We start from the raw sequence: 22,534 nt of genomic DNA, 5'->3' as shown, positions 1-22,534 counted from the left end.
ACCTCTGAAGTGTCACCAGAAACGGCAAACTCACCTGCGGCAGAAGGGCGGGGACCCCTAGGAGGCATACCCTTACTCGACCCCATGGAGCTCTTACTCTTTATGTGCGGTCCACCCGCATCGAGCTCAGCGTCTCACGACACCCTCGCTCCCGTGGTTAATGAGCCCGCGGAGGGTCAGAGTCGTCCCAATCCCGTCACCACCCGTGGTGAGAACGGAGCCCCCAGTATAGATATTAGAAGGTCGGAACGTAGCACAAAAGGCGTCCCACCCTCTAGGTACAGGGAATAAGCTACTATTTGATCTGTAAATACGTTGTTCAGAAATGTATATGTGTGTTGGTGCCCAACTTGATTATATTCACCTGTTTACTATTGTTCGCATCTTGAAAGACTGTGGCATTGACTTTTGGCATGTTTCCTACTGCGTGAGGACACGAAATCTTCCAGAGGGGGAAAATGTGATGCCCAGTATCTGTCCCTCTGGCCCCTCCTAACCACAACTGCAGCTGCTGCCTTGCAGGGTTTAATAGGCTGTCCGGTTGCTAGGCAGCTAAAGTGGTCCAGACAATTACCTGCAGGACACTAGGACCCAGGATGGAGGAATCTGCAGGCTCAAGGGGATTGGCGGCCCAGAGAGCGGGAGAAGGTAGGCATGACTGGCGACAAGAAGAGAGGTCCAGCGGGAGAGAGCAGACAAATGGAGCAGCGGCGCGCGCCTCAGACCCCCGGGCGGAGAGAGCCGCGGACGGAGACCAGCGGGACCGCTACTGTCAGCCGCCGGGGAATTGCCGCACAAGCGAGGGCGCCGGAGAGCGACGTCACGCCCGGCCGCCGGGCGGAGAAGACGCGCTGCCGCTGGGCGCCGGGAGCAAGCTGCCGCTGGCCGCCACTACGGAGCTGAAAGTCACAATGGGGGGAGACGCGGGAGTGCGCGCTGTGTAGCGCATGAGTGGAGCTGCGGCCCCGACAGGAGGAAGAGCCGCCTGGAGCCCCCACCATTGCTATACTGAACTCCACGGAAGCAGAGGCTGGAGACAGGTACTCCTCACACTGCATCCCTCACACACTCCTTACGCCAGGGGACACTTAGTAGGGAACTGAGGCACCTTCCCCCCTCTACTCTTACCCCAGCTAACTCTCTATGCACCTCCACAGATAGGGGAACCTTAGTCCCGACCGCACTCTAAGACCACACTGTGCCTCAACCCGGGCGACCCCTAAGTTGCTACCTAAGCCACCGCCTCAAAGAGACGCACTGACCTAAAGGAGCAGTACCACTACGCTGCACCCCAGTTGTTATACGCCCTTCCCCCTTGCCAGGTTGTGTTAAGGGAAGTGATCCCCGGAAGGCAGTCAGAACTGTGTATTGTGTGCCGGACGTATCAGCCCCACCAGACGGCAAGCAGGCATTCCTGCCTTCAGTTGCTTCGCTGTGTGAATCCATATGTGGACTTCTACGGATTTTGTGTAGGGTCAGAGACTTCCCTTTAAAAAATCTATAGTGTCGCCTAGTGGCCTACTACTATACTGTTTGAACATTCCCGAACCTTCTTTTTTTCTCTTAAAGGCCAGTTTAGGTATTGGAATTTCGAAAGTACTTATGTTGTTATGACCTGTTTCATTATGCAAATGACCTGTATTATTTAGTAATGTGCCTTACCGAAATGTGCTAAATATACTGACTAGTAGCTCACGTTACGTAAGTGGTACAATAGACCTTTGTTACCGTATCCAACTGTAGTGGTCCTTACACACTTGGGGGTGTTGTCTGTACTGGGGTATCTCCGTCCTTCTGCTTAGGTCCTATACAGGTGTCCTCCGCAGATTCCAACAGGCTTCGCACAAGCAGGAACTGGATGACCGGACCAGCCGCAACGGGACAGACGCAAGACTTCAGGTACGCTTCACCACATATTACACTATCATCAGCAGTCATACGTACCCATTCATTGCAATAAGTCTCTGCGTGTGGACCATATTTCCCACACATAATAAACCTTGCTGACCCTCTCGGCCGCAATTCTCCAGCCTAAACCCTGCATACTGAACGTCTCTCACTTGAGCAACTGGCTCCCATATTTGTGGGCCTTTTCCCACAAACACCAAAATACTCAATGCAAGCAGATGGTGAAAGTTCACTGAGCGCTCTTCACCCGCTCTCGCCCACGTTGGCCAGTACAATGATACACTGTCGATAGTGGATCGCAATGTACCCAACCTAGGGCCCTATCAGACCTTACAGCACCGTAATTTCTTTCAGTGGAGGTTCTGTTGGAATCTTTTTCTGAGAGAGGCAGCGAAAAAATTCCTTTTCGGTATCTTTCCACTGGAATTTTTGTAGGGTGAAAAAAACAGTTGCCTAATAACTATTGCTCACCCTTTCCAGTGGAAGCCCACCAGGGAGATTTCCCGATGTTATCAAAGAAAAACCCCTTTCTCTTTCCTTTTACACAATCACGTCTGCGTATGCTATCCACAGCGCATATGACACAATAATATCACTTTGCTGTGTAAAACACACGGACGTGCGGTTCAATCGCACAGCCTATAGATACTAGATATCTATATGCCCTACGATCGCGGGAGTCGAATTCACAAGCTGCGCTCCTCAGCCGGAGCATAACAAAAAAAAATCTATACGTTTGGGATTCACCTTTACTTCAATTTACAATTTCTATACTTCTCAATGCACAATTCCTTATTACGCTCCTGTGCAAGTCTCACGACTTGCGTATTTCTTTATGTTGACGTAAGGTAGCGAACCTTACGCCACCGGGCCTCTACTAACCCAGTGTTCCCACGGGACCCGAATTTCCGGGGTTCAGCTCCACTCACTCCTGCTTTAACTCACTCAGATACACCTTGTTTTTCTTTTCTGTACAGAAAATTCCACTCCCTTAGGTTGGTTACTTTACCCCAGAGGTACTTACAGTTTTAACCAAAATATTTAAGGTAACCTGCTTTTGAAATTGGATAGTTATGTGCTATTGTATTAAATGTATACTATCCCACCTTTAATTGAAAAACTCTCGTGTGATTTGTACTTAGCGTCCGTAATTATACGCAACCTTGCGTAAACATGCGACCGCGCGTGCCTTTTACGCCACGTGTGCGACCCTGTACTTTGTCCGTCCCACGTGTACAAATGTACGTCCGCAATTCAACAAATCACACAATCTCTATAAATATGAGCAATACAAACTATAATCGCTCACAAACACAACCCACACTTGTTCTGTATAAACCTCTAAGACCAGGCCAGAACTGCGTTTTGTGTTTTATAATTACAACCTTAATATACAAATTTATCTATATAGCAAACAGATGTATCCGATTTCACACAGGTCTATAATGACTGTAATAACCTATGAACCTATGGATGCAAAGTATCGGTACGCTTTGTATACGCTTTTGGTGCCAAAAAAATTACACAGATTTATTTAAATAGCTTTTTTCCTGTTTACCTCCGGGTTCTATCAGCACCTCTGCAGACTAGACAGAGCAGACGCAATCTAACAGCATAAAATAGAGTTTTAAAACATCCAAGCAACCAGGAAAAGGTTTTACTTAAAGATGTATCTCCACCCTTTGCTGATAGATTAAAGTCTGCTATGATCTGCAAGCCTACGAGCATGTGAAAAACCGGATCGAGCCCCCAATTGTAAATGCTGATTTACTTACAGGACTAAAAGCAATACCTTATTACACAAATTCAAGCCGCTGCGGCTGCTGTATGTAATCCTAAACCTACGTACCTTTTACTCAGCGTACAAAGGCCCGTACCATGTACGCACTTCGCGTACACACGTCGTGACGGACGTACAAAGTACACGCAGTGCATACACTCACACACCGACACACAGAGCACAATGCAGCTGCACGTGTGGCTGAAATACACTTTAAACCTTTGCAGGAAGGAGACACGACACCAATTGTATTTAAGATGTTGGGATCCAACCCACCAACATATAATTGCTGAAAGGGGGTTACAACAGATATACAATCACAATAACAGTAAAGAGGTTACAATCAATGGTACATACGTTTGGTTTTGCCAGCGCCACACGATCCGGTGCTCAGTCATTCAGGCAAGATGACCTTCAGAGAGAGTTGAATGACCGGCTAGGCAGCTTGGCTTTTATACAGTTAGTCAAAACACAATACAATAGAAACTGTAATCTCTTCATTTATAGATCAAAGGGCTGGTCATTTACAGTACAGGAGGGGTCATACGTTGGTTTGAATAGGTGGGCGATGTCTGGTCCAGGTGTGCTTGCAGTTGGTCTCCACTGGGTTCCCGCAGATTATCAGAGTACAGTAAACACAGTATAATATTAATATCCTGTTCCTGCACATAATTATGCGCAGGTGCGTGCTATCTTCTGCAAACTGCTACCGGAATGTTGCCCTTAAAATACCCTACAGTTGGATACCAAACACCACTTCATAACCTAATGCTGTCCCCTTGCTGGTGTGGTGCGTGTGGGCTGTGTGTACATTGTGCACTTTGTGTATTAAATATGAGATATCTCTTTGAGGCTTTTCCATGCGAATACAAATGCTACCGTAATTACTCAAACCACGTACTAATATGCAGGACCACGTGAGCGGTCATTCGCAACTTGCAAATATGCGCAAGCACGGCAGAACAAGTACGCGCACTGAGGCCATCTGTGTGGAGTTTGTACGTGATGTGTGTACTGTAATATTTTCCGACTTCGACAAGCACTGGATCTATTCCATACAGTACTTCAATCATCTGGTGGTTGGACACAAGAGGGTGCTGATTGTGACCGGCTGCAATACGTAGATGGACATGGGACTGGTGCACCCCTGGCTTTAGTGCTATATAACCATGTATGAGTATATATTTAACCCTGTCATCGCCTTATTATGAAATTATAAGATAGAGAGATGCCTGTTGTGCGTAATATGTTCTAGACTGAACTCATTATTTTACACCATCCTCGAGTCTCCTCCCCTCCTCTCCCTTACGGACAATACCACATTGCTAGTACTGTATTAGAACATTCCTCTCCCACCAAAACATGCCCTTATATCCTGCTTATATTATTGCAACCTTCTCTCTGGACTCCCCATCATCCACCTGATTCTCATCCCCCTCGTTCTCTTCTTAATGCTGCTGATAAACTAATCTTTCTTTCACACCATTCAATTCCACTGCTCACTCTCACCTATATTTCCAACCATAATCACTCCAATCCAATTCACTTCGGTTAGCTAGTGACATCTCTCCTCCCAACTGGTAATCACATCTGAGTAGCTTCTCCAAGACTTGCCGTGATCTATAGAACACTCTCCCTGTCTCTGTCAGCTTCTCCCACAACCTCCATTCCTTCAATCACTCCATGAAAAGTCACTCACTGAAGCCTAACAGACTACCCTATGACCATTGGCGTTTCCGTAATGGGTGCAATGTGTGCGGTGCACACGGGCCCCTGGGTCCAGGGGTCTTACACCACGCACACTGCACCCATGTTTTCATACCTACCTTTCCGGAGTACCGCGTTGGGTGCTGCAGCCACGGCAAAAATTGCTGCCAAAATGGCCTGCCGTGCATGCGCAGTAGAAAAATTAATCTCCGGAACATGGTGGGTGCCATGTTTCCAGAGACCTGCGCATGTGCAGTAGACTCCGGCACAATTCGGGAGCCTGCTGTGCCGTGGAGTGGAAAGGGCCCACCCAGTGTCTGTACACGGGCCCCCTTTTCTGTTTCAATGCTTCTGCCTGTGACCCCCCTCCCGTTTTGTATCTCCCCAGTGCCACCACTCCCACCTCTCCCCTATAGAATGTAAGCCCTCCTGAAGAAGGCTCTCCCACCTCTTGTTTCATTGACCTGATTTTTCATTTCTGGGCGTATCGGAACAACTAATCTAGCATATCATTAAGCGTGTTTGACTGATTTGTTCCTGCGGTCACATGCAATATCTTCTGGTTGGCCGTGCTGCGCAGCCAACCAGAAATTATTGTGTATTATTCCATGCTGCCGAATGCAACACGGCATCCTACATCACTCTGTCGTCCCCTGCATCATACAGGTTTGTAAGCACTTGCTGATGCAGGGTCCTGTCACCCATCGGATCAGCCAGCTACACTTCATTGTGATGTGCAGCCGGCCTAAGCCTGTGTGTAATTATATATATGCTTTTAATTATGCATAGATTTGCTGCATACCCTATAATTCTGTTTTTTTTTCTGTTTGTATCATTGCCCTGTATGGCCAGAGTGCAGGGGAAGGGTAATTATATCCCCCATGATGCCCCTTACATATAACCACACATCAATAAGGGACATCGCCCTTCAGTGGCCACACCCCTAGTGAAGCTGGCATAAAAAGGAGCATCAGTGAGGGGAAACCAAGGCTCTGAGGCATAACAAGGGTATGAGTGAGCTCTTTATTAGAGTGGAAAGCAAATACCCTAAAAGCTGACAAATACAACTGACATTGTGGAAATGCCCCCTGTCTGGGAATCTTAAAATAAAAAGGTGGTAACCCTACCTGTCACACTGAATCTGACACTATACCCACTGCCTGGCTAGCCTATCAATAACACCAAACCTACTGCCTGGGCCTGTCTGTGACATTATACCCACTGCCTTGGCCGGCCTATCTATAACACCAAACCTACTGCCTCGGCCTGCATGTCTGTGACATTATACCCACTGCCTGGGCCGGCCTATCTATAACACCAAACCTACTGCTTGGGCCTGTGTGTCTGTGACATTTTACACACTGCCTGGGCCGGCCTATCTATAACACCAAACCTACTGCCTGCGTGTCTGTGACATTATACCCACTGCCTAGGCCGGCCTATCTATAACACCAAACCTACTGCTTGGGCCTGTGTGTCTGTGACATTTTACCCACTGCCTGGGCCGGCCTATCTATAACACCAAACCTACTGCCGGAGCCTGCTTGTCTGTGCCATTATACCCACTGCCTGGCTGGCCTATCTATAACACTTAACCTACTGCCTGGGCCTGCGTGTCTGTGACATTATACCCACTGCCTGGCTAGCCTATCAATAACACCAAGCCTACTGCCTGGGCCTGTCTGTGACATTATACCCACTGCCTTGGCCTGCCTATCTATAACACCAAACCTACTGCCTCGGCCTGCATGTCTGTGACATTATACCCACTGCCTGGGCCGGCCTATCTATAACACCAAACCTACTGCTTGGGCCTGTGTGTCTGTGACATTTTACCCACTGCCTGGGCCGGCCTATCTATAACACCAAACCTACTGCCTGCGTGTCTGTGACATTATACCCACTGCCTAGGCCGGCCTATCTATAACACCAAACCTACTGCTTGGGCCTGTGTGTCTGTGACATTTTACCCACTGCCTGGGCCGGCCTATCTATAACACCAAACCTACTGCCGGAGCCTGCTTGTCTGTGCCATTATACCCACTGCCTGGCTGGCCTATCTATAACACTTAACCTACTGCCTGGGCCTGCGTGTCTGTGACATTATACCCACTGCCTGGCTGGCCTATCTATAACACCAAACCTACTGCCTGGGCCTGTGTGTCTGTGACATTATACCCACTGCCTGGGCCGGCCTATCTATAACACCAAACCTACTGCCTGGGCCTGTCTGTGACATTATACCCACTGCTTGGGCCTGCCTATCTATAACCCCAAACCTACTGCCTGGGCCTGCCTGTCTGTGACATTAAACCCACTGCCTGGGCCGGCCTATCTATAACACCAAACCTACTGCCTGGGCCTGTCTGTGGCATTATACCCACTGCCTGGGCTTGCCTGCCTGTGACATTATACCCACTGCCTGGGCCTGCCTGTCTGTGACATTATACACACTGCCTAGGCCGGCCTATCTATAACACCAAACCTACTGCCTGGGCCTGTCTGTAGCATTATACCCACTGCCTGGGCTTGCCTGCCTGTGACATTATACCCACTGCCTGGGCCTGCCTATCTATAACACCAAACCTACTGCCTGGGCCTGCCTGTCTGTGACATTATACCCGCTGCCTGGCTGGCCTATCTATAACACCAAACCTACTGCCGAAGCCTGTGTGTCTGTGACATTATACCCACTGGCTGGCCCGGCCTATCTATAACACCAAACCTACTGCCGGAGCCTGCTTGTCTGTGACATTATACCCACTGCCTGGCTGGCCTATCTATAACACCGAACCTACTGCCGGAGCCTGTCTGTGACATTATACCCACTGCCTGGGCCTGCCTATCTATAACACCAAACCTACTGCCTGGGCCTGTCTGTGGCATTATACCCACTGCCTGGGCTTGCCTGCCTGTGACATTATACCCACTGTCTGGGCCTGCCTGTCTGTGACATTATACACACTGCCTAGGCCGGCCTATCTATAACACCAAACCTACTGCCTGGGCCTGTCTGTGACATTATACTCTCTGCCTGGGCCAGAGGCGTAGCTAGGGTTTTCGGAGCCCAGGGCAAGATGAAAAATGGCACCCCCCCCCCAAAAAACAAAAACAAAAAAAAACACACACACAAAAAGAAGCATGTGCGCGCGCTGGAAAGATGGCCGTGGCCACACACCAGAAGGGGTGTGGCCACGCTCCAGAAGGGGTGTGGCCACTGAAAATGGCCCACAGTGCCAGTTACATTGCCCCACAGTGCCAGATACATGCCCCACTCAGTGTCAGTTACATGCCCCACTCAGTGCCAGTTACATGCCCCATTTAGTGCCAGATACATGCCCCACTGTGCCGCCGCTGCCCTCCCCCCCCCCCGATCACTCACCGCTCGTTGATGATATGTGAGGGGAGGAGAGCGCAGCGCCTCTCCTTCCCCTCACCGCTCCAGGTCTCCGGCGGCTGTCTGGCGCCGGTTCGCTAGCCAATCAGAGCTCGCGGACCGGCAGCAAATCAGGAGCCGGTCCGCAAGCTCTGATTGGCTAATGCCGGAGACCGGACACAGCAGCGCTGCTAGGGCTTTCAGCGGCGGTGAGGGGAGGGAGAGACGGTGCGCTCTCCTCCCCTCACATTTCGGGTTGACGGGGGCGAGTGGGGCATGATGCCCTGGCCGCCGGCGGCGCCCCCCTCTCCTGGGCCTGCCAAGGCGTCCAGGGCACGTGCCCCACTCGCCCTACCCTAGATAAGCCTCTGGCCTGGGCCGGCCTATCTATAACACCAAACCTACTGCCGGAGCCTGCTTGTCTGTGACATTATACCTACTGCCTGGGCCTGCCTATCTATAACACCAAACCTACTGCCTGGGCCTGCCTGTCTATCACATTATACCCACTGCTTGGCTGGCCTATCTATAACACCAAACCTGCTGCCTGGGCCTGTGTGTCTGTGACATTATACCCATTGCCTGGGCCGGCCTATCTATAACACCAAACCTACTGCCGGAGCCTGTCTGTGACATTATACCCACTGCCTGGGCCTGCCTATCTATAACACCAAACCTACTGCCTGGGCCTGCCTGTCTGTGACATTATACCCACTGCCTGGGCCGGCCTATCTATAATAGAGATGAGCGGGTTCGGTTTCTCTGAATCCGAACCCGCACGAACTTCATGTTTTTTTTCACGGGTCCGAGCGACTCGGATCTTCCCGCCTTGCTCGGTTAACCCGAGCGCGCCCGAACGTCATCATGACGCTGTCGGATTCTCGCGAGACTCGGATTCTATATAAGGAGCCGCGCGTCGCCGCCATTTTCACACGTGCATTGAGATTGATAGGGAGAGGACGTGGCTGGCGTCCTCTCCATTTAGATTAGAAGAGAGAGAGAGAGAGAGATTGACCTGATTTACTGGAGCTTAGGAGTACTGTAGAACTGTAGAGAGTGCAGAGTTTACTAGTGACTGACCACAGTGACCACCAGACAGTGCAGTTTTATTTAATATATCCGTTCTCTGCCTGAAAAAAACGATACACAGTGACTCAGTCACATACCATATCTGTGTGCACTGCTCAGCCCAGTGTGCTGCATCATCTATGTATATATCTGACTGTGCTCAGCTCACACATCTTATAATTGTGGGGGAGACTGGGGAGCACTGCAGTGCCAGTTATAGGTTATAGCAGGAGCCAGGAGTACATATTATTATTAAAATTAAACAGTGCACACTTTTGCTGCAGGAGTGCCACTGCCAGTGTGACTGACCAGTGACCTGACCACACTGACCACCAGTATAGTTAGTAGTATAGTATACTATATTGTGATTGCCTGAAAAAGTTAAACACTCGTATCTGACTGTGCTCAGCTCACACATCTTATAATTGTGGGGGAGACTGGGGAGCACTGCAGTGCCAGTTATAGGTTATAGCAGGAGCCAGGAGTACATATTATTATTAAAATTAAACAGTGCACACTTTTGCTGCAGGAGTGCCACTGCCAGTGTGACTGACCAGTGACCTGACCACACTGACCACCAGTATAGTTAGTAGTATAGTATACTATATTGTGATTGCCTGAAAAAGTTAAACACTCGTCGTGTGACTTCACTTGTGTGGTGTTTTTTTTTTTATTCTATAAAAAACTCATTCTGCTGACAGACAGTGTCCAGCAGGTCCGTCATTATATAATATATACCTGTCCGGCTGCAGTAGTGATATATATATATTTTTTATATCATTATTTATCATCCAGTCGCAGCAGACACAGTACGGTAGTTCACGGCTGTAGCTACCTCTGTGTCGGCACTCGGCAGTCCGTCCATAATTGTATACCACCTACCCGTGGTTTTTTTTTCTTTCTTCTTTATACATACATACTACTACTACATCTCTTTATCAACCAGTCTATATTAGCAGCAGACACAGTACAGTACGGTAGTCCACGGCTGTAGCTACCTCTGTGTCGGCACTCGGCAGTCCGTCCATAATTGTATACCACCTACCCGTGGTTTTTTTTTCTTTCTTCTTTATACATACATACTACTACTACTACATCTCTTTATCAACCAGTCTATATTAGCAGCAGACACAGTACAGTACGGTAGTCCACGGCTGTAGCTACCTCTGTGTCGGCACTGGGCAGTCCGTCCATAATTGTATACCACCTACCCGTGGTTTTTTTTTCTTTCTTCTTTATACATACATACTACTACTACATCTCTTTATCAACCAGTCTATATTAGCAGCAGACACAGTACAGTACGGTAGTCCACGGCTGTAGCTACCTCTGTGTCGGCACTGGGCAGTCCGTCCATAATTGTATACCACCTACCCGTGTTTTTTTTTTCTTTCTTCTTTATACATACATACTACTACTACTACATCTCTTTATCAACCAGTCTATATTAGCAGCAGACACAGTACAGTACGGTAGTCCACGGCTGTAGCTACCTCTGTGTCGGCACTGGGCAGTCCGTCCATAATTGTATACCACCTACCCGTGGTTTTTTTTTCTTTCTTCTTTATACATACATACTACTACTACATCTCTTTATCAACCAGTCTATATTAGCAGCAGACACAGTACAGTACGGTAGTCCACGGCTGTAGCTACCTCTGTGTCGGCACTGGGCAGTCCATCCATAATTGTATACCACCTACCCGTGGTTTTTTTTTCTTTCTTCTTTATACATACATACTACTACTACATCTCTTTATCAACCAGTCTATATTAGCAGCAGACACAGTACAGTACGGTAGTCCACGGCTGTAGCTACCTCTGTGTCGGCACTCGGCAGTCCGTCCATAATTGTATACCACCTACCCGTGGTTTTTTTTTCTTTCTTCTTTATACATACATACTACTACTACATCTCTTTATCAACCAGTCTATATTAGCAGCAGACACAGTACAGTACGGTAGTCCACGGCTGTAGCTACCTCTGTGTCGGCACTCGGCAGTCCATCCATAATTGTATACTAGTATCCATCCATCTCCATTGTTTACCTGAGGTGCCTTTTAGTTGTGCCTATTAAAATATGGAGAACAAAAATGTTGAGGTTCCAAAATTAGGGAAAGATCAAGATCCACTTCCACCTCGTGCTGAAGCTGCTGCCACTAGTCATGGCCGAGACGATGAAATGCCAGCAACGTCGTCTGCCAAGGCCGATGCCCAATGTCATAGTACAGAGCATGTCAAATCCAAAACACCAAATATCAGTAAAAAAAGGACTCCAAAACCTAAAATAAAATTGTCGGAGGAGAAGCGTAAACTTGCCAATATGCCATTTACCACACGGAGTGGCAAGGAACGGCTGAGGCCCTGGCCTATGTTCATGGCTAGTGGTTCAGCTTCACATGAGGATGGAGGCACTCAGCCTCTCGCTAGAAAAATGAAAAGACTCAAGCTGGCAAAAGCAGTAGCACCGCAAAGAACTGTGCGTTCTTCGAAATCCCAAATCCACAAGGAGAGTCCAATTGTGTCGGTTGCGATGCCTGACCTTCCCAACACTGGACGTGAAGAGCATGCGCCTTCCACCATTTGCACGCCCCCTGCAAGTGCTGGAAGGAGCACCCGCAGTCCAGTTCCTGATAGTCAGATTGAAGATGTCAGTGTTGAAGTACACCAGGATGAGGAGGATATGGGTGTTGCTGGCGCTGGGGAGGAAATTGACCAGGAGGATTCTGATGGTGAGGTGGTTTGTTTAAGTCAGGCACCCGGGGAGACACCTGTTGTCCGTGGGAGGAATAGGGCCGTTGACATGCCTGGTGAAAATACCAAAAAAATCAGCTCTTCGGTGTGGAAGTATTTCACCAGAAATGCGGACAACAGGTGTCAAGCCGTGTGTTCCCTTTGTCAAGCTGTAATAAGTAGGGGTAAGGACGTTAACCACCTCGGAACATCCTCCCTTATACGTCACCTGCAGCGCATTCATAATAAGTCAGTGACAAGTTCAAAAACTTGGGCCGACAGCGGAAGCAGTCCACTGACCAGTAAATCCCTTCCTCTTGTAACCAAGCTCACGCAAACCACCCCACCAACTCCCTCAGTGTCAATTTCCTCCTTCCCCTGGAATGCCAATAGTCCTGCAGGCCATGTCACTGGCAATTCTGACGAGTCCTCTCCTGCCTGGGATTCCTCCGATGCATCCTTGCGTGTAACGCCTACTGCTGCTGGCGCTGCTGTTGTTGCTGCTGGGAGTCGATGGTCATCCCAGAGGGGAAGTCGTAAGCCCACTTGTACTACTTCCAGTAAGCAATTGACTGTCCAACAGTCCTTTGCGAGGAAGATGAAATATCACAGCAGTCATCCTGTTGCAAAGCGGATAACTGAGTCCTTGACAACTATGTTGGTGTTAGACGTGCGTCCGGTATCCGCCGTTAGTTCACAGGGAACTAGACAATTTATTGAGGCAGTGTGCCCCCGTTACCAAATACCATCTAGGTTCCACTTCTGTAGGCAGGCGATACCGAGAATGTACACGGACGTCAGAAAAAGACTCACCAGTGTCCTAAAAAATGCAGTTGTACCCAATGTCCACTTAACCACGGACATGTGGAGCAGGGCAGGGTCAGGACTATATGACTGTGACAGCCCACTGGGTAGATGTATGGACTCCCGCCGCAAGAACAGCAGCGGCGGCACCAGTAGCAGCATCTCGCAAACGCCAACTCTTTCCTAGGCAGGCTACGCTTTGTATCACCGCTTTCCAGAATACGCACACAGCTGAAATCCTCTTACGGCAACTGAGGAAGATCATCGCAGAATGGCTTACCCCAATTGGACTCTCCTGTGGATTTGTGGCATCGGACAACGCCAGCAATATTGTGTGTGCATTAAATATGGGCAAATTCCAGCACGTCCCATGTTTTGCACATACCTTGAATTTGGTGGTGCAGAATTTTTTAAAAAACGACAGGGGCGTGCAAGAGATGCTGTCGGTGGCCAGAAGAATTGCGGGACACTTTCGGCGTACAGGCACCACGTACAGAAGACTGGAGCACCACCAAAAACTACTGAACCTGCCCTGCCATCATCTGAAGCAAGAAGTGGTAACGAGGTGGAATTCAACCCTCTATATGCTTCAGAGGTTGGAGGAGCAGAAAAAGGCCATTCAAGCCTATACAATTGAGCACGATATAGGAGGTGGAATGCACCTGTCTCAAGTGCAGTGGAGAATGATTTCAACGTTGTGCAAGGTTCTGATGCCCTTTGAACTTGCCACACGTGAAGTCAGTTCAGACACTGCCAGCCTGAGTCAGGTCATTCCCCTCATCAGGCTTTTGCAGAAGAAGCTGGAGGCATTGAAGAAGGAGCTAAAAGGGAGCGATTCCGCTAGGCATGTGGGACTTGTGGATGCAGCCCTTAATTCGCTTAACAAGGATTCACGGGTGGTCAATCTGTTGAAATCAGCGCACTACATTTTGGCCACCGTGCTCGATCCTAGATTTAAAACCTACCTTGGATCTCTCTTTCCGGCAGACACAAGTCTGCTGGGGTGCAAAGACCTGCTGGTGACAAAATTGTCAAGTCAAGCGGAACGCGACCTGTCAACATCTCCTCCTTCACATTCTCCCGCAACTGGGGGTGCGAGGAAAAGGCTCAGAATTCCGAGCCCACCCGCTGGCGGTGATGCAGGGCAGTCTGGAGCGACTGCTGATGCTGACATCTGGTCCGGACTGAAGGACCTGACAACGATTACGGACATGTCGTCTACTGTCACTGCATATGATTCTCTCAACATTGAAAGAATGGTGGAGGATTATATGAGTGACCGCATCCAAGTAGGCACGTCACACACTCCGTACTTATACTGGCAGGAAAAAGAGGCAATTTGGAGGCCCTTGCACAAACTGGCTTTATTCTACCTAAGTTGCCCTCCCACAAGTGTGTACTCCGAAAGAGTGTTTAGTGCCGCCGCTCACCTTGTCAGCAATCGGCGTACGAGGTTACATCCAGAAAATGTGGAGAAGATGATGTTCATTAAAATGAATTATAATCAATTCCTCCGCGGAGACATTGACCAGCAGCAATTGCCTCCACAAAGTACACAGGGAGCTGAGATGGTGGATTCCAGTGGGGACGAATTGATAATCTGTGAGGAGGGGGATGTACACGGTGATATATCGGAGGATGATGATGAGGTGGACATCTTGCCTCTGTAGAGCCAGTTTGTGCAAGGAGAGATTAATTGCTTCTTTTTTGGTGGGGGTCCAAACCAACCCGTCATATCAGTCACAGTCGTGTGGCAGACCCTGTCACTGAAATGATGGGTTGGTTAAAGTGTGCATGTCCTGTTTATACAACATAAGGGTGGGTGGGAGGGCCCAAGGACAATTCCATCTTGCACCTCTTTTTTCTTTTATTTTTCTTTGCGTCATGTGCTGTTTGGGGAGGGTTTTTTGGAAGGGACATCCTGCGTGACACTGCAGTGCCACTCCTAGATGGGCCCGGTGTTTGTGTCGGCCACTAGGGTCGCTAATCTTACTCACACAGCTACCTCATTGCGCCTCTTTTTTTCTTTGCGTCATGTGCTGTTTGGGGAGGGTTTTTTGGAAGGGACATCCTGCGTGACACTGCAGTGCCACTCCTAGATGGGCCAGGTGTTTGTGTCGGGCACTTGGGTCGCTGAGCTTAGTCACACAGCTACCTCATTGCGCCTCTTTTTTTCTTTGCGTCATGTGCTGTTTGGGGAGTGTTTTTTGGAAGGGCCATCCTGCGTGACACTGCAGTGCCACTCCTAGATGGGCCAGGTGTTTGTGTCGGCCACTAGGGTCGCTTAGCTTAGTCATCCAGCGACCTCGGTGCAAATTTTAGGACTAAAAATAATATTGTGAGGTGTGAGGTATTCAGAATAGACTGAAAATGAGTGGAAATTATGGTTTTTGAGGTTAATAATAATATGGGATCAAAATGACCCCCAAATTCTATGATTTAAGCTGTTTTTTAGGGTTTTTTGAAAAAAACACCCGAATCCAAAACACACCCGAATCCGACAAAAAAAATTCGGTGAGGTTTTGCCAAAACGCGGTCGAACCCAAAACACGGCCGCGGAACCGAACCCAAAACCAAAACACAAAACCCGAAAAATTTCAGGCGCTCATCTCTAATCTATAACACCAAACCTACTGCCTGGGCCTGCCTGTCTGTGACATTATACCCACTGCCTGGGCCGGCCTATCTATAACACCAAACCTACTGCCTGGGCCTGCCTGTCTGTGACATTATACCCGCTGCCTGGCTGGCCTATCTATAACACCAAACCTACTGCCTGGGCCTGTGTGTCTGTGACATTATACCCACTGCCTGGGCCGGCCTATCTATAACACCAAACCTACTGCCTGGGCCTGTCTGTAGCATTATACCCACTGCCTGGGCTTGCCTGCTTGTGACATTATACCCACTGCCTGGGCCTGCCTGTCTGTGACATTATACCCACTGCCTGGGCCGGCCTATCTATAACACCAAACTTACTGCCTGGGTCTGCGTGTCTGTGACATTATACCCACTGCCTGGGCCGGCCTATCTATAACTCCAAACCTACTGCCTGCGTGTCTGTGACATTATACCCACTGCCTTGGCCGGCCCATATTTAACACCAAGCCTACTGCCTGGGCCTGTCTGTGACATTATACACACTGCCTGGCCGGCCTATCTATAACACCTAATCTACTGCCTGGGCCTGCGTGTCTGTGACATTATACCCACTGCCTGGGCCTGCCTATCTATAATACCAAACCTACTGCCTGGGCCTGCATGTCTGTGACATTATACCCACTGCCTGGCCGGCCTATCTATAACACCAAACCTACTGCCTGGGCCTATGTGTCTACGACATTATACCCACTGTGTCGTTTATCTCGTGCCTCCAGAGAGTCTGATATTTCTTAAAATCGTTAGTTGTTCCAGCTGCCATGGCTGGTTCTAGACTTTGTGGCACTCATGGCGAAAGTTTCCTTTGGCACCCCCCCCCCAAAAAATAAGCCCTTTTTCTACACATTATGCCAAGTAGAGCCCCTTACACACATTACACGCCAGGTAGAGCCCCTTTTTTATAGGCCACGCACAGTAATGCCCCCATACATTATGCTACACAGTAATGCTCCTTATACATTATCCTCCCCACCCCCAAGCAACTCACCTACCATATGTGTCTCTCCAGCAGCCCCTCACCTTCCCCTGTGTCTCAACAGCAGTGTAGCTTTGGACCAGAGCCAGGATGTCAGCGTTCCTGCAGCCGCAGCCCAACAGACAGTGCCACCGTCATTCAAATCTGGAGCCAGTAGTAGAGACGTCGGAATCAGGGGGGCAAGGGGGCAGCTCGCTCCCCCCAAACATAAGAGAGGCGCCTGACGCCGCCGATACTAGCGGCAGCGCTACACGCAGCGCCATCCCATCACAGTACACAGCCGAGATAGGCACCGCACATAGAGGGCGCTCCGGCTGCGATTCACTGACTGTCATTGATGGTGACAGTCAGTGCGGCTGCTCCTCCCATGTAGCGCTCTGATCATGCACATGTAATGAGCGGAGGAGCGTCATGACATCAAGCCGCTCATTACATATGCGCAAGCTGTGCTGGGGCCGAGCCCGGACATCGCAGCGGAGAGACTAAGGAGACTTGTTTGAAAATGCGGGGCCTCCTGCTCACCCACCCGGTGTCCTGTGGGGGTATGTGTTCCTGGCACTGTGGGGACATAAGTATATCTGGCACTGGGGACATATGTATAACTGGCTCTGGGGACATATGTATATCTGGCACTGGGGACATATGTATAACTGGCACTGGGGGCATATATGTATATCTGGCACTGGGGACATATGTATAACTGGCTCTGGGGCATATATGTATATTATCTGGCACTGGGGACATATGTATAACTGGCACTGGGGGCATATATGTATATCTGGCTCTGGGAAAATATGTATAACTGGCACTGGGGGCATATATGTATATCTGGCACTGGGGACATATGTATAACTGGCACTGGGTGCATATATGTATATCTGGCACTGGGGAAATATGTATAACTGGCACTGGGGGCATATGTATATCTGGCTCTGGGAAAATATGTATAACTGGCACTGGGGGCATATATGTATATCTGGCACTGGGGACATATGTATAACTGGCACTGGGTGCATATATGTATATCTGGCACTGGGGAAATATGTATAACTGGCACTGGGGGCATATATGTATATCTGGCACTGGGGACATATGTATAACTGGCACTGGGGGCATATGTATAACTGGCTCTGGGGACATATGTATATCTGGCACTGGGGACATATGTATAACTGGCACTGGGGGCATATATGTATATCTGGCACTGGGGACATATGTATAACTGGCACTGGGTGCATATATGTATATCTGGCACTGGGGACATATGTATAACTGGCACTGGGGGCATATGTATAACTGCCACTGGGGGCATATATGTATATCTGGCACTGGGGACATATGTATAACTGGCACTGGGGGCATATATGTATATCTGGCACTGGGGACATATATGTATATCTGGCACTGGGGACATATGTATAACTGGCACTGGGGGCATATATGTATATCTGGCACTGGGGACATATGTATAACTGGCACTGGGGGCATATGTATTATTGGCACTGGGGGCATATATGTATATCTGGCACTGGGGACATATGTATAACTGGCACTGGGGGCATATATGTATATCTGGCACTGGGGAAATATGTATAACTGGCACTGGGGGCATATATGTATATCTGGCACTGGGGAAATATGTATAACTGGCACTGGGGGCATATATGTATATCTGGCACTGGGGACATATGTATAACTGGCATTGGGGGCATATATGTATATCTGGCACTGGGGGCATATGTATAACTGGCTCTGGAGGCATATGTATAACTGGCTCTGGTGGCATATGTATAACTGGCTCTCGGGCATATGTATAACTGGCTCTGGGGGCATATGTATAACTGGCACTGAGGGCATATATGTATATCTGGCACTGGGGGCATATGTATAACTGGCTCTGGGGGCATATGTATAACTGGCTCTTGGGGCATATGTATAACTGGCACTGGGGGGTCATATGTGTCTATCTGGCACTGGGGGCATATGTATAACTGGCTCTTGGGGCATATGTATAACTGGCACTGAGGGCATATATGTATATCTGGCACTGGGGGCATATATATATATATATATAACTGGCTCTGGGTGCATATATGTTTATCTGGTTCTGGGGACATATGTATATCTGGCACTGGAGACACATGTATATCTGGCACTGGGGACATATATGTATAACTGGCTCTGGGGGCATATATGTATATCTGGCTCTGGGGCACATATGTATAACTGGATCTGGGGGCATATATATATATATATATATATCTGGATCTGGGGGCATTTATATATATCTGGCTCTGGGGGCATATATATATATCTGGCTCTGGGGGCATATATGTATATCTGGCTCTGGGGGCATATATGTATATCTGGCACTGGGTGCATATATGTAAATCTGGCACTGGGGGCATATATGTATATCTGGCACTTGGAGTCAGACATGCAGGGCGTACTAGCATGTCTGAGAAACTGATCGTATATGTGCTAAATTTAGCACATCTACGATCAGATCTGAATTAGGTCCTTTAACGGGCATATTGTGTGTAAGGGAGCTCTACCAGACATAAATGTATATAAGGGGTTACTCACTCCCAGCTGCTCCGTAGAGTTCCGTACAGGTACAAGTGACCTATCTAAGGTGGCCATAAATTAGGGGCGCCAAATTGAGATTTTATCTTGCTCCCTCCAACTGAAAAACGTTCTGACGCCCATGGCCAGTAGCAATCTAATCAGAGCTCGTGGACCAGCAGCCGTTACTGATTGGCTGCCGGTCCACAAGCTCCGATTGGCTTACGACTAGCGCCAGATTTGAATGACTGCAGCGCCGACTCTTGGGCTGCGGCTGCAGGTGCACTGACATCCTGGCTCCAGTCCAAAGCCACACTGCTGTGCCTGCCACCCGGACCATGCCAGATGGCCAGTCAGCACAGCATGGCCGGGACTGCGCCCCTGTTGGCGGGGAGACTGGGGCAGCGCCCCAGGCAGTCGCCCTGCTAGCCTGCCCCTAAAATTGCCACTGCCGACGGCACCCACCCTAGGGACTAATTAAGCAATTGGAAGTTTCCAGTTAGCTTAATTAGTCTGTAATTATTCACCTTCCAAAGCAGTGTCTTCTCCAGCGTCGGGTTCTGGTCCTCTGCAGCGCACAATGGTTGTGTGTGTGTGTGTGTGAGTGCATGGCCATAACTAGGGGGGGACGCTAGGGGAGCATGTGACCTGGGCGTAGGATTTTGGGGGGCATGAGAGAGCAAGAGAATTGGAGGAAGGCCTGGCAGCAGCAGCGGTACACATAACTGTCTTGGAGCTGTGCAGCTGTGAGAGGTGGACCCGTGGTGGAGCTGTGACACAGACGCCGGCTTCTACTTAGAGCACTAGTGAAGCCACGTCTCCCGAGTCCGCCTCTCACAGCCGCGGCTGTCCCTCACCGCCGGTCCTTGGCTCAGGCACGCTTCGACGTCCCAGCTCTCTGGCTGCCTGTCAAAGTCACTAGCAGGCGGTCCGGCCAGAAGAGAGGAGGCAGCCAGCAGAGTGTCAGAGAGTGCATGGACCTTTTGTATATGGTGGCTGGCAGGGCCGTAACTAGGTGTGTGCCAGCGGTGGCACACAGCGCATGTGCACTGTGGGCGCAGGACCGCCAGTACAACCCGCAGGGCCAAGCCATACTATTATCGATCAGCTCCCCCACTATTGCCGCTAGCTGCAGCGCTGCCCGTGGTGATGTGCGCCTTCTCGGCGCACCCCATGCTATACATTACATCCCTAGCCGGGCAGCGTTGTAGTTGCCGAACCACAGGCACTGTCCTCTCCCTGGTCCCCCCCTCCGGCCGCAGCTCTGCTTGTCACCATGGGTGGCCGCCCGGAGCCCTGCTCAGCCACTCCCACGTGCCTGCCCGGGCTGTGTAGATCACCAGGCATCACAGAGGCTTCCCAGGCGGCCAGGCTTTCCGTGCACTCCGAGTCTGCCTTCACCCTCACCCCTCCGTGCCTCCTGTAGTATGTGGAGAGGGAGACTTCCGGTTCAGGGGAACAGAAGCCGGCAGCATTGGCTGGTATTACTGCTGCAGTGTAAGTACTGCAAGTAGTTTCCTTTGTTTTGAGTTGGGGAAGGGGGGCACAAAACACACACACTCACACTCTCTACACAAACATACTCTCTCATTATCTCTACACACACACACACACACACACACACACACACACACACACACACACACACACACACACACTCTCACTACACACACACTCTCACTCTCACTACACACACACTCTTACTCTCTTTCTACACACATACACACACACCAGGGCCGTAAAAGGGAGCTCTGCCTGTCGTACTGTGTATAAGGGAGCTCTGCCTGCCGTACTGTGTAAAAGGGGGACTCTACCAGCCGTACTGTGTAAAAGGGGGACTCTACCAGCCATACTGTGTAAAAGGGGACTCTACCTGCCGTATTGTGTAAAAGGGGGCTCTACCTGCCGTAATGTGTACAAGGGGACTCTACCTGGCGTACTGTGTAAAAGGGAGTTCTACCTGCCTTAATGAGTAAAAGGGGCTCTACCTGCCGTACTGTGTAAAAGGGGGCTCTACCTGGCGTAATGTATGACAGGGGCTCTACCTGGAGTAAATTGTAAAATAGGACTCTACCTGGTATAATGTGTGTAAGTGGCACTACTGTGCTGTGTAATTTGAATAATGAAGACGACTGTGCAGAGTAATATGAATTGGTATTATTTTGTGGCCACATCCCTTCCCCATGAAGCCACGCCCCTATATTTATGTTGGTCCTATTTTAAACATTGGGTGGGGGGGGCGCAGATGCTGTTTCTTGCACACAGCACTAAAATGTCTAGTTACAGCACTGGTGGCTGGTCCCTACTCCAGGACCAGCCACACGTGTGCTGCTACTGCTGTGAACCAGGCGGTCCGCCCCTCTCCATCCACCGAGCCCACGCCATGCTGCCCTAATGGAAATCTATCTGGAGCTCCATAGTAGCACAGAGGAGCTGAGAATGAAAGACATCTTACTCAAGGTAAGCTCATGTGGATTCAGTAAGATGTTCTAATGTTATTGGCCCTCATTCCGAGTTGATCGCTCGCTTGCTGCTTTTAGCAGCATTGCAAACGCTAGGCCGCCGCCCTCTGGGAGTGTATCTTAGCTTAGCAGAATTGCTAACGAAAGGTTAGCAGTTCTGCTATTAAATATTTCCCTGCAGTTTCTGAGTAGCTCCAGACCTACTCCTAGATTGCGATCACTGCAGACTGTTTGGTTCCTGGTTTGACGTCATAAACACGCCCTGCGTTCGGCCAACCACTCCCCCGTTTCCCCAGCCACTCCTGCGTTTTCGTCTGGCACGCCTGCGTTTTTTAGCACACTCCCGGAAAATGCTCAGTTACCACCCAGAAAAACCCACTTCCTGTCAATCACTCAGCGATCAGCAGAGCGACTGAAAAGCGTTGCACAGCCCTGTGTAAAATTGCATAGTTTTGTGTGAAAGTACTTAGCGCGTGCGCCCTGCGGCCCATATGCA

The sequence above is a fragment of the Pseudophryne corroboree genome, chromosome 10, assembly GCF_028390025.1.
Source record: "Pseudophryne corroboree isolate aPseCor3 chromosome 10, aPseCor3.hap2, whole genome shotgun sequence".
Taxonomy (NCBI): Eukaryota; Metazoa; Chordata; class Amphibia; order Anura; family Myobatrachidae; genus Pseudophryne; species Pseudophryne corroboree.
Note: the sequence above shows the minus strand (reverse complement) of the source record.